This window comes from Dermochelys coriacea, chromosome 6 (genome assembly GCF_009764565.3).
Source record: "Dermochelys coriacea isolate rDerCor1 chromosome 6, rDerCor1.pri.v4, whole genome shotgun sequence".
NCBI classification, from domain to species: Eukaryota; Metazoa; Chordata; order Testudines; family Dermochelyidae; genus Dermochelys; species Dermochelys coriacea.
In genome coordinates, this window is record NC_050073.1 from 103,837,795 (window position 1) to 103,851,398 (window position 13,604).

General features: G+C 37.6%; 1 long non-coding RNA gene across 1 annotated transcript in view; it reads left to right on the forward strand.

Moving 5' to 3' along the window:
- The first annotated feature begins 2,572 nt into the window (after window positions 1–2,572).
- Window positions 2,573–13,604, forward strand: part of LOC122460711 — a 72,186-nt gene continuing 61,154 nt past the window's right edge. Inside the window, exon 1 of the long non-coding RNA XR_006282167.1 lies at window positions 2,573–2,623. This is a non-coding gene — a long non-coding RNA (uncharacterized LOC122460711). The remainder of the gene's footprint in view (window positions 2,624–13,604) is intronic.

The window sequence follows — 13,604 nt, forward strand, 5'->3', positions numbered from 1 at the left end:
GGCCCATATATTCCATCTAAATTAACACAACAGCACCAAGCAAGAAGCAGGGAAATGTTTTCCTCTGGAAGAGATTAACACTGGTCACTGCTCTAATTTAGTGCATTTAGTGGTAAATGAGGGAGAAAGACTCTTAACAGTTTAAATAAGCAGGTCCAGATAACTTTCATCCAAGAGTTGTAAAAGAGCTTGCTGAGAAGCTTCTGGACCATTACTGATGATTTTCAATAAGTCTGGGAACATCAGGGAAGTTTCAGAAAACTGGAAGTTGCGCCAATATTTAAGAAGAGTAAACAGGATGATGCAGGTAATTCACAGAAATATAGGGCTGGAAGGGACCTCGAAAAGTAATCAATTCCAGCCCCCTGTACTGAGGCAAAACCTAATAATTATAGGCCAGCCAGGATCCATAGATCCTGAACAAGATAATGGAGCAGCTTATACAGGACTTGATTAATAAAGAATGAAAGGAGGGTAATATGTTTAATGCCAATCAACACAGGTTTATGGAAAATAGATCCCGTCAAACTTTTTTTGATGGAATTACAAGTTTGGATGATAAAAGTAATACTGTTGATGTAACATACTCAGACTTCTGTAAGGTGTTTGACCTGGTATCACATGACATTTTGATTTTAAAAAATCAGAACAATATAAAATTAACATGGTGCACGCATTAAATGAATTAAAAGCTGGTAGGTCTCAAAATTTAACTGTAAATGGGGAATTACCATCAAGCAGGTATGTTTTAGTGGAGCCCGGATGGATCTGTCCTTGGCCCTTTGCTATTTAACATTTTTATGAATGACATTTTACCACTGGTAAAGTCTGCAGATGACACACAAATTATAAATAACAAAGACCACAGGTCACTAATACAGAGAGATCCAGATCTCTTGGTAAACTGGGAATATGCAAACAATTTAATACGGGTAAATGTATACATCTAGGAACAAAGAATTAGAGCCATACTTACAGATTGGGGGACTATATCCTGGGAACAGTGACCCTGAAAAAGATTTGGGGGGGGATTTTGTTGTGTTGTGGTGGATAATCAGATAAACATGAGCTCCCAATGCAATGCTGTGACCCAAAGGGCTAATGCAATCCTTGGATGCATATAAACAGGTGAATCTCTAGTAGGACTAGAGAGGTTATTTTATCTCTGAGTTTGGCACTGGTGTGACTGCTTCTAGAATACTGTGTTGAGTTCTGGTGTCCACAGTTCAAGAAGGATTTTGATAACTTAGAGAGCTTGAGAGAAGAGCCACAAGAATGATTAAAGGATTAGCAAATTTCCAATGATAGACGCAAGGAGCTTAATTTAATTTATTTAACAAAGAGAAGGTTAAAGGGTGACTTAATTACAGTCTACAAGAACCTACATGGGAAGCAAATATTTGATAGTGCGCTCTTCAATCTTGCAGGGAAAGATATAACATGATTCAATGGCTGGAAGTTGAAGCTAGACAAATTCAGCCTGGAAATAAGGCATATATTTTTAACAATGAAGAAATTAACCATTGGAACAATTTACTTAGGGTTGTGGTGGATTCTCCATTGCTAACCATTTTTAAACCAAGATTGGCTGTTTTTTTTAAAAGATCTGCTTTAGAAACTATTTTGGGGCAGTTATATGGTTTGTGTTATATAGGAGGTCAGACTAGGTGATCACAATGCTCCCTTCTGGCCTTGGATTCTATGAATCTGTGAACAGTCATGCAAATAGGGCAACTGATGCATAAAGGTTAATATTTCTGCAGCTCTGTACTATATATGGTATTTCAGTATTTACACTGATAACTCATATTTGCTAAATTTGAGTCCAAAGCATATTTTACAGATCTTCTTTTCCTTATAAATTTACTGCATGAAACACCAATAATGAAAGCCTACAGACACAGATACAGTTTTCCTTTGAGGATGCTGTGGGTGTTAAAACATTACATTTTGGGTATGTACCTTTGAAAGATCTGAACTCAATTTTACATTAATCTAGAACTTTTACAAAGCCTAGAAGTCATGGCAGGAATAAGGGAGAAGTAACTGGACTCCCCTTTACTTTAGATTTCTATGGAAACTTCTTTTCATTGCCAGACCAGGTCCTGGTCTTGCACTCTTTTGCTAAGACACCAAGGTCAAACCACAATTAAAGTTTAATCATCTGTGCTGTTCTTTTTATTTTAAAATATAATCCCTATGGTTAAAAAAAGACAGAGTAAAGAGTTGACTAACATATATTTATGAGTATTTAATACCTTCAGATCTAACACAATAATGACAATTTCTATTTGGCAAAGTTATGCATGCTAAATACATTACTGATCCAGTCCATGTTTAGACTGCTGACGTTACAATTATTTCTATATCCGAGCATATTTGAAATTTAAACCTGGAAGAATTTGAAATATTAAGCATGCATAATCAAGGTTTAATGCATCAGGCATTTGTGGTGAAGGCATTTTTTTCTTCTCCTAACTCTCCTGTAACACTGTTAAATAATTCTTTTACTAGGTCTTTACTACTGTTTGGCTTCATACAATTGATGGATAAAATAATCAACATACTTTAAGCTCCTGACACATTTGATTCACAGATACATTTCATTATCTTTCCCTTACAGGTAGGCCACTTTTATATCTCTCTTTTCACAAAATAATGGTACATTAGGCATTATTCAATTTAACATGTTGTTTTACCTGGTTCAAAAACTAATTAGCTCTGCCTTCACAAATAGGAGCCTCAGTGAAAAACAAATAGGCTAGGTCTGTTCTCTTCTAAAGAACTAATAAAAAGTTAAATTAAACATACTGTAATCAAAGAAAGAACATGTCAGGTCTCTTCAAGGACTGAGTAGTTTGTGGGTTTGTTTGGATTTTTTTTATATTGGGGGATTGTTTTGTTTTGGGGTTTTTTTCCAATTCTAATTTTTAATAGCTTCAGCTTTTAAACACAGAAAATGTGACTTCTTTTGCTAGATGAAAAAAAATGGGCAGGATTCTCAACTGGTGTAAATCAGCATAGCTTCTTTAAAATCAGTAGAGATATATTGGTTTATACCAGCTGAGGATCTAGCCCAACTTGTATGTAATCTAGCCAGGGAACCTTCATGGTTTTACAAATTATGCAGTCTTGTATCTAATGTCTTTCATGATTAACAGAGTTGTCTCATATTGTAAATGTTGCTGTTTTTCTAGTCTAAGAATATATTGGTTAAAGTCATCATATGGAAAAAAACCCCAATGTCTTGATATAAAAGAGTTCACTTAATTTTCTTCATAACTATTAAAGAATCCAGCGGTGGTACAGTGCTCAGAAACCACAGAGTCCAAATGATATTACTGTGCAGAGGTGGGAAATGAACATCAAGTTACCCAAAATCAACACTGTCCAGGAAGAAAACTTGCATCTCACAAAATAAATTACTTGTAACACTAAATGTCTATATGAAATATTAAAGTTTTAAACTGTTCTGTGTTACCCATTTTAAATACAGTCACCCAACTTATGCTGCTACTTCTCGAACCATATCTGAAAGTGAACAGGCACACTGCATCACTCAGATGAAGACTGCAGTGAGAAAAATAATCTACCATCAAAGCAAAACACACAAATACATAAATAAGGACAGTGTTACATAAAATATCAGCAGTACTGGAAAGTATGTAAACGAGTAGTTAAATACGTAAAGGTATTTTTCTCTTCCCCCTTTCCAAACTGTGCTCGGTTTTATTTGGTAATTTAAGAGTCTGGTTCATTAGGCAAATATTTATGAACTTGTCTTTAACCAAAATCCCATCCATAGCTGCACCTGAGAGTTACTCCAACCTCAAATTGGAATAACTCTCGGGGATCAGCAAATTGTTTGCATAGCCACGGAGGGGGAATTAAAAATCTTGTTGAATCAGGATTAACAGTCCACAGGAGGACGAGGAAGAGAGCTCATTTCCATAAACTCTGCATCTCCCAGGCTTCTCAACTCTCCATGGCCTCCAGACATGTGTGATGCCACCCCACACACACACCCCACCCCACACACACTAAGAAAGCATTACTGGAGACTGCAAGAACTGGATCCTAGCTAAATCTGCTGGGATGGGGCACAGCCAGCTTCAGCATCAACCCCAGCCTCATGGAAGGTGGCAACTAATATTGACAAGACACATCCTTTCATCACAGCTACACCTTTGCCTGTGTCATAAACGACATTGTCAAACAGGCTGAATGTTGCTGAGAAAACATGCCACATTTATTTTCTCCTCCTGATTAAAGGTAGAGCATATGTTTACACTGTGTGATTTTCACACTGTGCATCGACATTGAGCTATCTACCTGCACTTATTGTGGTCTACGCAAACCTTCTCATCAATGACACACAAACTTTGCAACTCCAAGAACTTCACCGGCAAGTGAGTTAAGTACATCTAATTTTCATACTCATGGACTTAAATCCCCACCAAAACATTCACAGCCATTATATCTGCTTGTGTTTGTGTCTTCCATGCTAGATGAATGGATAATGCCGGTTGGGTTTAAAAGCAATTAATACTGTAAGGTGACCCTCACAGCACTGTAACTTCCAAGGAAAGACAGACTAGGGCTGCATTAACTTTGCTGCAGAGTCCTTTTGGATTGTGAATCGCCAACCCACACCCACTGAGAGGATTCCAAACTGGCTACAGACATAATGTGTCCCCAGCAGCATGGCTGCAATAGAGCTGTATTGCCAGGGGCACCAGAGCCAAGGTAGAGATACAGGGTCTAAGCCTCCACCAGATCCCCAAGCACCTGGTCTTCCAGGAACAAACTACATGACTCCTTGATGGGGAGAGAAGGGGGGGGAATCAAACAGCCCACTCTCAACTGGAGTGCTTGGAAGAAACGCCTTGTTGCGAAACTTGTCATGGCTCCATCATTCCCTTAAGGCTCTCCTCTTCCAGGTTTTACTGTAGAAGGGACCAACCAATCTGGGTCTTATTTTAACTTGTGACAAATTAACCTACAACCCAAATGCAAATGTTGTGAGTAATGCCTGGGTCCTATCCCCAGATTTATTACTCTGGTGCTGGATTCTACACCTTACTCACAGTGAGTAGTATCCTGGTATGTAAGTAGTCCTATTGATTTCAGAAGGACTGCTCACAAAGTAGTATAGGGAAGCATGGCAGAATCAGGTCCAAGCAACTGGAGATCCAGGGGATGGAAGCTAATATTGTATTGTATTGTATTGTACATGTTTCTGGTAATTGTATTTATGATCTTTGGGGAATCAGGAGCACAACATCCATCAGCATTAATTGTGGTTATACAGCTAAATCTCTACAGCATCGTGTAGAGATGTCCCATACTGTACTTCCCTGTGTACTTGCATTTGTTATAAGATCTGTTGTTGGATGGATTATAAATGGAATCAGCTGTAGAAATCAATGTTTGAAATGCTCAAAAAAACAAAAATGCAGAACACAGCTGTGGGTGTCTCATTTGAGACTCTGGCTAAAAGTTAACCAGCTTGAGTTCATTTCTCTTGGAGATCCTGCGATTATTCACCAGAGCATCTTTGGAATTTTTGGAATGAAAAATGTATGAGAAAATCTGGCCCATTTTTAAAAAACGGAAATTTGTTGCTAACATGTTCTAATTTTCTTGCAATTTTTGACAGAATTTTAATTTGGGGGGTGTTGGTTTTTCATGTTTCTGTATTGCCAATTGTGGTTGATCATATCAGTCATTTGGGCCTCAAGATTGCCAACATTTACACAGGTGTTTTATTTTAAGCACCTGTGTAGTCTTTATCCTCCAAATAGAACACCTTGGTTGAGATTCTGTGATGCACTTTTTAGAGACTTTAAGCTCCCTTTGTACCCTCTGGATTCTGGGCTGCTCCAGAGAGTGGAGAGGCTCTTAGTGTAATTTAGATAAATAACCCTCAAGGCCTGTCTAAACTACAGCACATCCTCAGACTTATGGATGTCTGCCATATCATCTGCATTTGGGGAGTTCTTCCTGAGCTAAATCTGCGACTTTTATGCCCCTTCATGCCAATCTAGCCCTTTTACCAGTCATAAAGAGGATGAAGCTGGGATGATGATCTCACCGCTTGTGTTTATTGTACCTGTCCCCCAGGCCCATCTCCTCCTTCAATTTCCTTCCCAAAACCTACCTCTGTAAGCTTGTTTATTAAGAAGGGGCGAGATCCTTAGGCCCTGCTCCATTGCATTTCCACCCCCCCTCCCACCCTTATATGGCCCTTGCATTGGGATGAAGATGGCCAGATTCACACAGACCCTCCCAGTCCTTCCATAGACTCCTCATTCCCAAATCCCACCTGCTTTTTGCTTGGTGCTTCTCAGGAGGGTCCTATGGAGGTGAGCTTGATGCTGAGCAAAGGATATGCACCCCCTGTATATCCTATAAAATCTCTGCTCCCCACTCCCTTGCAGCAAATGCAGGAAGGGCAACTGTGTAATTTCAGAAGAATGGTCATATTCGGTCAGACCAATGGTCCATCTAGCCCATCATGTCTTCCAACAGTGGACAATGCCAAATGCTTCAAGAGGGAATGAACAGAACAGGGCAGCTATCGAGTGATCCATCCCCTGTCATCCACTCCCAGAACCAATGCATATAAGTCTATGAGCCCAAATGTCATTCAGCAGCCTACATTACCTTCCCAGCATTAGCACCACGATACCAGGGTGACTGGTTCTCTCCATATATATCTAAAATTGCTAGACTGATGATGATGTGTAATAGGTTATATACTCTTCATAGCACCAGTCTTTTAGGACATTTTTTGCAGATATTTCCTTTGTTGTCTTTAGAAACTGTGCAGTGGCATATGGCATTAGTGCAAACTGGTGCTGATACTCGGAGGCCATGCCCACTGTGTCAGGATTTTAAATATTACCACAATCAGCAAGTAAGAAATAAGATATGACAAGGAGTGTGATACTGTAACATAACAATGTTATGTCGAGGGACACCTGTGAGAGAGGAGGTGAAACTGAGTGTATTCAACTGCCCAAGGTGTGATTTTTATCTCAAACTATAATGTATTAATGTGATAATAAAAAGGCACAAGACTGAAACAAACCAGGTCTTTTTTTAAAATGTCAACATGTTTATGCTGTAAGAAATGTGCAGTTTCCTGCCTCCTAAACAGAATAGTTTTAAAGTTAGTGGCTGTAATTTAACATCTCTCTCTTTCTTAACCAATCCATTAGCAGTTGATTCCATTTTCCTCAGCTGGATTGTGAATCCAACATTCTTTTAGCACCAAAACCTGCCTTGTTGACCTCCAAAACTGCAGGACTGTGTCTGATTTTGGTTTTTTTGTTTTGTTTAAAACATCAAATATTAAGAAATGTTTTAAAGAACAAATACAGTATACAGCTAGCTACATATTCTCATGACCCTTTACCTCAGATATGATCATAGGCGAATTATTAACAATCCCCTAAGCTTCCCTGACCATACAAAAACTAAACAGATTGAAACAAAAATAAAACAATATTCACTAGACTTTAAAAAGCACTGTCACTTCGCTACATGTGTGTACAATGCCGAGTACAATGATCCCTAAAATAGGGTCTCTGTCTCACTACCATAGAAACAATATATGCAACACAACAGATACTTAATGAATTAAAGAAAGAAAACCCATCATGGCCCTAATTCTGAAGGTGCTGAGCACCCTTTATTCCCAGGGACTTTAATTTAACCTCATAGGAGATGTCTGAACATTTGATGATCAGGCCATTAAAATCAAATCTTCCTTCTTTAGCAGTTCTTCCAACAAACCTCACAGTATTGCTTATTTTCATACGTTCATTCAAGACTCCTCAAGATAATCCATTCATGTCTTATAAAATATGTTTGGAGAATATGAACAAGCATGATATAGATATTGTCACAAATGGCTTTCAAGAACATGCTCAGTTCTGATGTCCACTTTTGGTGCGGACTGGAATCTCTCTATTTCAGGGTTATGAATAGAAAAACCAGGCAAACCCTGATCCTTGTTTTCCCTGAAACATGCCGTAAGTGTCTCCTAGGTCATGTAGACAAGATAACGAGTCGTAACAATTTTGGCACATACAGTCCAATTAGCACCAAATGAAAAAACTGAAGCAAGAGGACAGAAGGATGTGGAAACAAACAAATGCTAAATGCCATGCTATGATTATTGCATTATTTATTTAACCATTCACATCCCATTGAGATGACACATCTCAGTTCTAAAGCCATTCTGCTGCTGTCATCAGCAGTGCTTGAGCAAGGGTCTTAGCACATGCTTAACTTTAAGCATGTGAATAGTTCCACAATGGGACTACTCACATACTTAAAGTTAGACACATGCTTAAATATGTTGCTGAATTAGGGCCATAGTCTTTAAGCTACACATTAAACCCTGCCTGTTTATTTAAGCTTGTGATGGACTCTGAAGCCTGCTCAACATGAGGCATTCTTCCATCAGCCCCTTTTTGTGGCTAGCATGCAAAAATGTTAATTGACACCTTTACTCCTTATCATTTCAGCTTGATTTATTTTCCTTGTCTCTCTCCCACACTGGGTTGTCCTACTTCATGTCTTGTCTGTGTAAGATTCACTGAACCTGAAGCTCTGTAAGGCATTATTTCCCTGCTTTCCTTCCCTTCATAAAGCATTCAGTTATCAGGACTCATAAGCTGGGTTTGATCAGTGCTTAGATGGAAGACCTTTACTAGAAAAAACAGGAAGAGGTGTTTGTGACCCAGTAAGTGGTACTATTCTTCTGCATCAGTATTAAACTCATGCTGCAACTTGGTAGTCAGAAGAGACTGTGCTGTTGGAGGTGCTGTATTTTGGATGAAGCATAAACCTGAGTTTCTGACTACTTTAGTGCATTAAAGACCACATAGTAAAATTCACAATAGAAAGATTATTGTCCCCAGTGTTCTGTCTACTTTCCAATTTGGATAATTAAATCCTGTGTACCTACATTTCCTCTGTAGTTTCAACTAGATACATTTATTTCTTGCTTCCTGACTTATATTTTTGTGGCACAATGCACTGATAAACAATTGTCATACTCCTCTCCAGAGACAGGTGCATGGGAGTTTAGATACTACAATGGTGAGAATTGTAACATTATATATATATAAATAAATTTCAGTCATGGGTGAAGCGATTCATAGATACATATGGGACACTTCAGGATGAGAGGCAGTTAATAAACATAAGAGTGATGTTATCATGCTTTGTATGAAGGATGCTATGTAAGATATTAATGTATTTCATTAAAATGACTCTTAATGTCAATATATAGTGTGACTGCTCCATGATTTCTTACTTTAGTAGGTGCTTTACTAGAAGTTATAACTTTACATTATTCAACCACAACATTCTCCATAGTAAATGTTTTGTCTCTGTTATCAACTTACTTATGCCCCATGAAAAACCATTGCTATGGTGATGAGTATTTTATGGTACAGTATTCACTTAATTATAAAACTGTTGAGCAGATGAACTAATGTTGCTTTCAACTGCAGAATTCATTTTTGAAATTAAAATATATGCAAATAAATGTGCCATAACCCATTCTCAACAGACAGCATCTCAGATTGATAATTATTTTTGTGTATTAAAAATGTTAGAGTTAAATGTAAAAGTTATTGCAGTTGATATTTAAGAGGGCTTATTTTTATAACTCTAAGGTAATATATACCTCTGTTATATACTGAAGTACTGTGTGGTGTTAAAATGAAAAGTTACAATAGAAATAAAATGCTTTCTATTTCTAGACTGAGCATAAGATCATGCAGAAGAAAAATGTAAGATGTGGCTTTATTAAGCATTTATTTGTAAATAGCATCATCCTAGGAAAAATGACATATTTAGTTTTCTCACTTTATTACCACTTCCACGGAGTTCAATGTTTTTCTTCAAATCATTATGATTATTATACTCAGTCTGAGCATTTGACACCTGCTGTTTCTAAACTTGATCATAAATGTTTCTGCATATATATCAGTACACATACGAGGAAAAAAATCCTGACTACGATAATGTAAGGAGATTATTTTTTTTAAAAATGCTTTTCTCAATAAGCAAAATCAGCTAAACCAGAGGGATCTGGAATCTGGAAAGAACAGGATATGTGCATTCAAATTAGTAACAAGAAAATTATGCTTGTTAAAAAGAGAAAAAAAATCCTGCTACCAGAGGAAGTGAGAGTGGTTGAATCACCTCAATTAACTCTCTACAGTCTGAAAGAAAAGCAATGAGACTAACACGAAGAAGACGAATAGTAAAATTGTAAAAAAAGTTCAGAAATGCTTGACTGAAAAAAGCTTTACATAACATGAGTAAGAACAATATGTGTAATGTTGTAGTTTAATTTTTATTCATTATTTCAATGGGAAAAAGAAAAGGGATCAGATACTGTTTAATATCTACTAGGTTCTAACCACCAGAGCTTTGCATTTAAAATTATCTGAAAGCTCTTCTCTCTTGCCTATTCCTCTTAATTTGCCTCTTCTTTTCCTTTTTATTTATAATTGGATAATATAATATTGGAACTGTATGATTAACTTTGTAAGGCCTTTTGAGATACATGCTTTATGGAAGATGCTATAGTATATAAAACAAGGCAGTATGGTGCCTTTTCTGATCACTAATTAAAATAGACAGTGTGATCTTTTTTTTTTTCTGTGTTTCCTAAAAGTGAGAGTCTGTGTTTCCTTTAAGTTAACCATGGACTCCATTCAGCAAAGCATGTAAGCACAAGCTTAATTTCAATCATGCTCTCAAGTTCATCGCTATTCAGCGAAACACTTAAGCACATGCTTAGTTAAATAGGCGGCATCCTGAATCAGGGCCACAGATCCCAAAACTATGGGCCTGGTCTTGTGAGTTACTAAGGGCTCTCAACTCTCACTGGATTTCAGCACTTTTGTACTGAGACCAGAGATGCAATAATAAATGATGCGGTAACCTACCCAGGGAGGTTTAGATACATTCCCTAAAATTGATGGCTATTCATTGAGCCAAGGGTAAGACACATCTGTTTGCTTTGATTAGAGGCAGGAGAAAATTTATCTCTTGAATTTGCCAAAATTTGGGGGCAAGGAAGAGGAGATCAATTTTTGGTGCCTGGATCTGGAAAGGGTACTAGTGGTTCATCCATTTCCATAGCCAACCCCCAATTTCTGTTTCCTGTCTTGGGTTAATGGATGGTGGCTTACTGCAGGTAAGTGTTGGTAGAATGAGGCAAGGTTTACTGCATGCTTATATAGAATTTTGCTTTGTGGAGGACAGTTGCCTTCATGTTTTCCTACGTTTGCCTGCAATATGAATGCTGTTGTTTGCATTTTATTTTATATTATCCCCCTGACATGGGAAAAAGCAGGGACAAGAATTATTTAGAAGAGAAAGGGAAGTTATGTTAGTAAAAATCTGTTACAAGGAAGCAGGGGAAATTTGGAAAGTTACCAAAGAGAAACTTGAAACCCCTCACCCCATTTTTCAAAAAGAGGAGATACCCTGCATGCATGAGGCCTCTCCCTTCTCTACACGCAGATCCCAAGGGTATGTTTTGTCTCAAATGTTTTAATTTGATATTACATTTTAAATATATTACATTTTTAAACCTCCAATTAAAACGAATATGATTCTTTATTAAGATTTCTAGTAAAACCAAAACCTCTATTGAAATTTCAGGACATCCAAACTATAAGGTGAGGCTAACACCCCTTACATTTTAACTCACATTTGTTGTTTTGATTTAAATCTTCTCAAATGTGTTCTTTTAAAAAAATTATTCCGCAAAGGATTGTGAGGAGCTTCAGCACTATGGGCAGAAGGTGATATTAAAAGATAAAATATTTGTGTTTTCCCTGGTACAGTCCTGAAAAATAAATAAAGGGTAATTAAAAAAATGCAATATATCAACTTGAAACACTCAGTAGGGACTTAACCTGCAGGTTTGCTAATGCCAGGTTTCCTATAGGTGCACACTGCAAGCTGGAAAGTTATTTGCATCCAACTTTGTTCAAGTGAAGATCACAGAAATACACTGTTATAAAAGTCTAAAGATCCTGATAGGATGCTGCCAATCTTTAAGGATATCTACCAGATAAATAAGCTTGTCACTCTGAAATCTTATTTTTTTATCGGGTTGTTGGTGAATACTGTAGAGTTGTTTCTACTTCTGAAACATAGGGAAGGGGAAAAAATCCCATAAATAATAAACATTATATATGCCTAATACTATTGATTTCAGCTGGAGCTGAGAGCACTCAGCCCCATGCAGGAGGCTCTTGGAATGGCAGAATATGCCCGTAAGCAAAAGGAAATACCTCACTGATTGCTCTTAACTATAAATGCTATCATTTCAGGGGACATAGCACAGAATGTCAAATATGTCCAATTCAAGCCCCCATTCTTGCAAACACTTATGCATGTGAGTAAATTTATGCAGGCAAGTAGCCTTATTGAATTCAATGGAGCTACTTGTGTGAATAAAGCTACTCGTGTGTGTAGGTTTTTGCAGGGATGGATCTTTAGTGTGAATATTTTCCTCAAGCCCTTGTTTCCCTGCACTAGCCACTTTCAGGCATGTGAACTGGATGTACACACATATTCCCTCATTCGCAAGCTTGCAAATGTTTCCACTCTGTGCCTTTCTAAGTCATTTTCACTTTATTTCCTTTTAGTAGCATGAACTTTTCAGTACGCCCAGCACCTGTCCCTTTAATATAGCACACAGGGTTCTTTGCTCCATACTGTACATTATCCTCATTAACACATATCAGTCAAAAGCACTGTTAATTAAACTGGCAAGATGATTACACACGCCTCCATGTGCCCCCTCAGAGCATCCGCTTGCCAAGATTTTTTCCTCCCTCATCTAAAGTGGGTGGAGAAGGCCCTCCGTAAAGCAGGATGTAATGTTTAAAAAATATCGAGGCACATTGTTTTCTTTGAGCAAAATGCCCTACACTTCATTACCAGTGCTGCAAATAAATAAATGCAGCACTGACACCAATCTGTAAAACTAACACATGCATATTTGATCTGTACAAACACTGCATATGATATGACATTTCCTTTCAAAACGCCCTTACAGATACAAAATTCAAATTAGAATGCACTATCCTTGGACTAATGAGTGTGTCATAAATAATTGATTAAAACTGGGCAAAACCCTGTGGGATTTTGTTTTTTCAAAAATTTCATGGCAAAAAGCTCAGTCATTGTCCAAATTTTCTGCCCAATTTCATTTCATCCGGCAATTTGGGCTGGAAACTTCATTGGCATCCATCCAACTTTTCCATCAGTTTTCAAAAGTTATAGTTATTTCCGCAACAGTTGAAGGAAACCTGTAAGGAATCTTGCCATTTCAATGGGCTTTGGATTCCTAAACAAGTATTGGGAAAGCAGAGCTGGAGGCTGGGGAAATGGATATTTCCGCACTGGAGGATAAATAAAAGCAGGCAATGGTGAGCCCTGAAGTAATGATAACTTATTTTTCTGGTACACACACAGTGGTCTGATAGCTACAAGATAAAACATCCAACAATCTTGCTAGCAGAGTGCAATTCAAGGGAGCGACAGGAAAATAC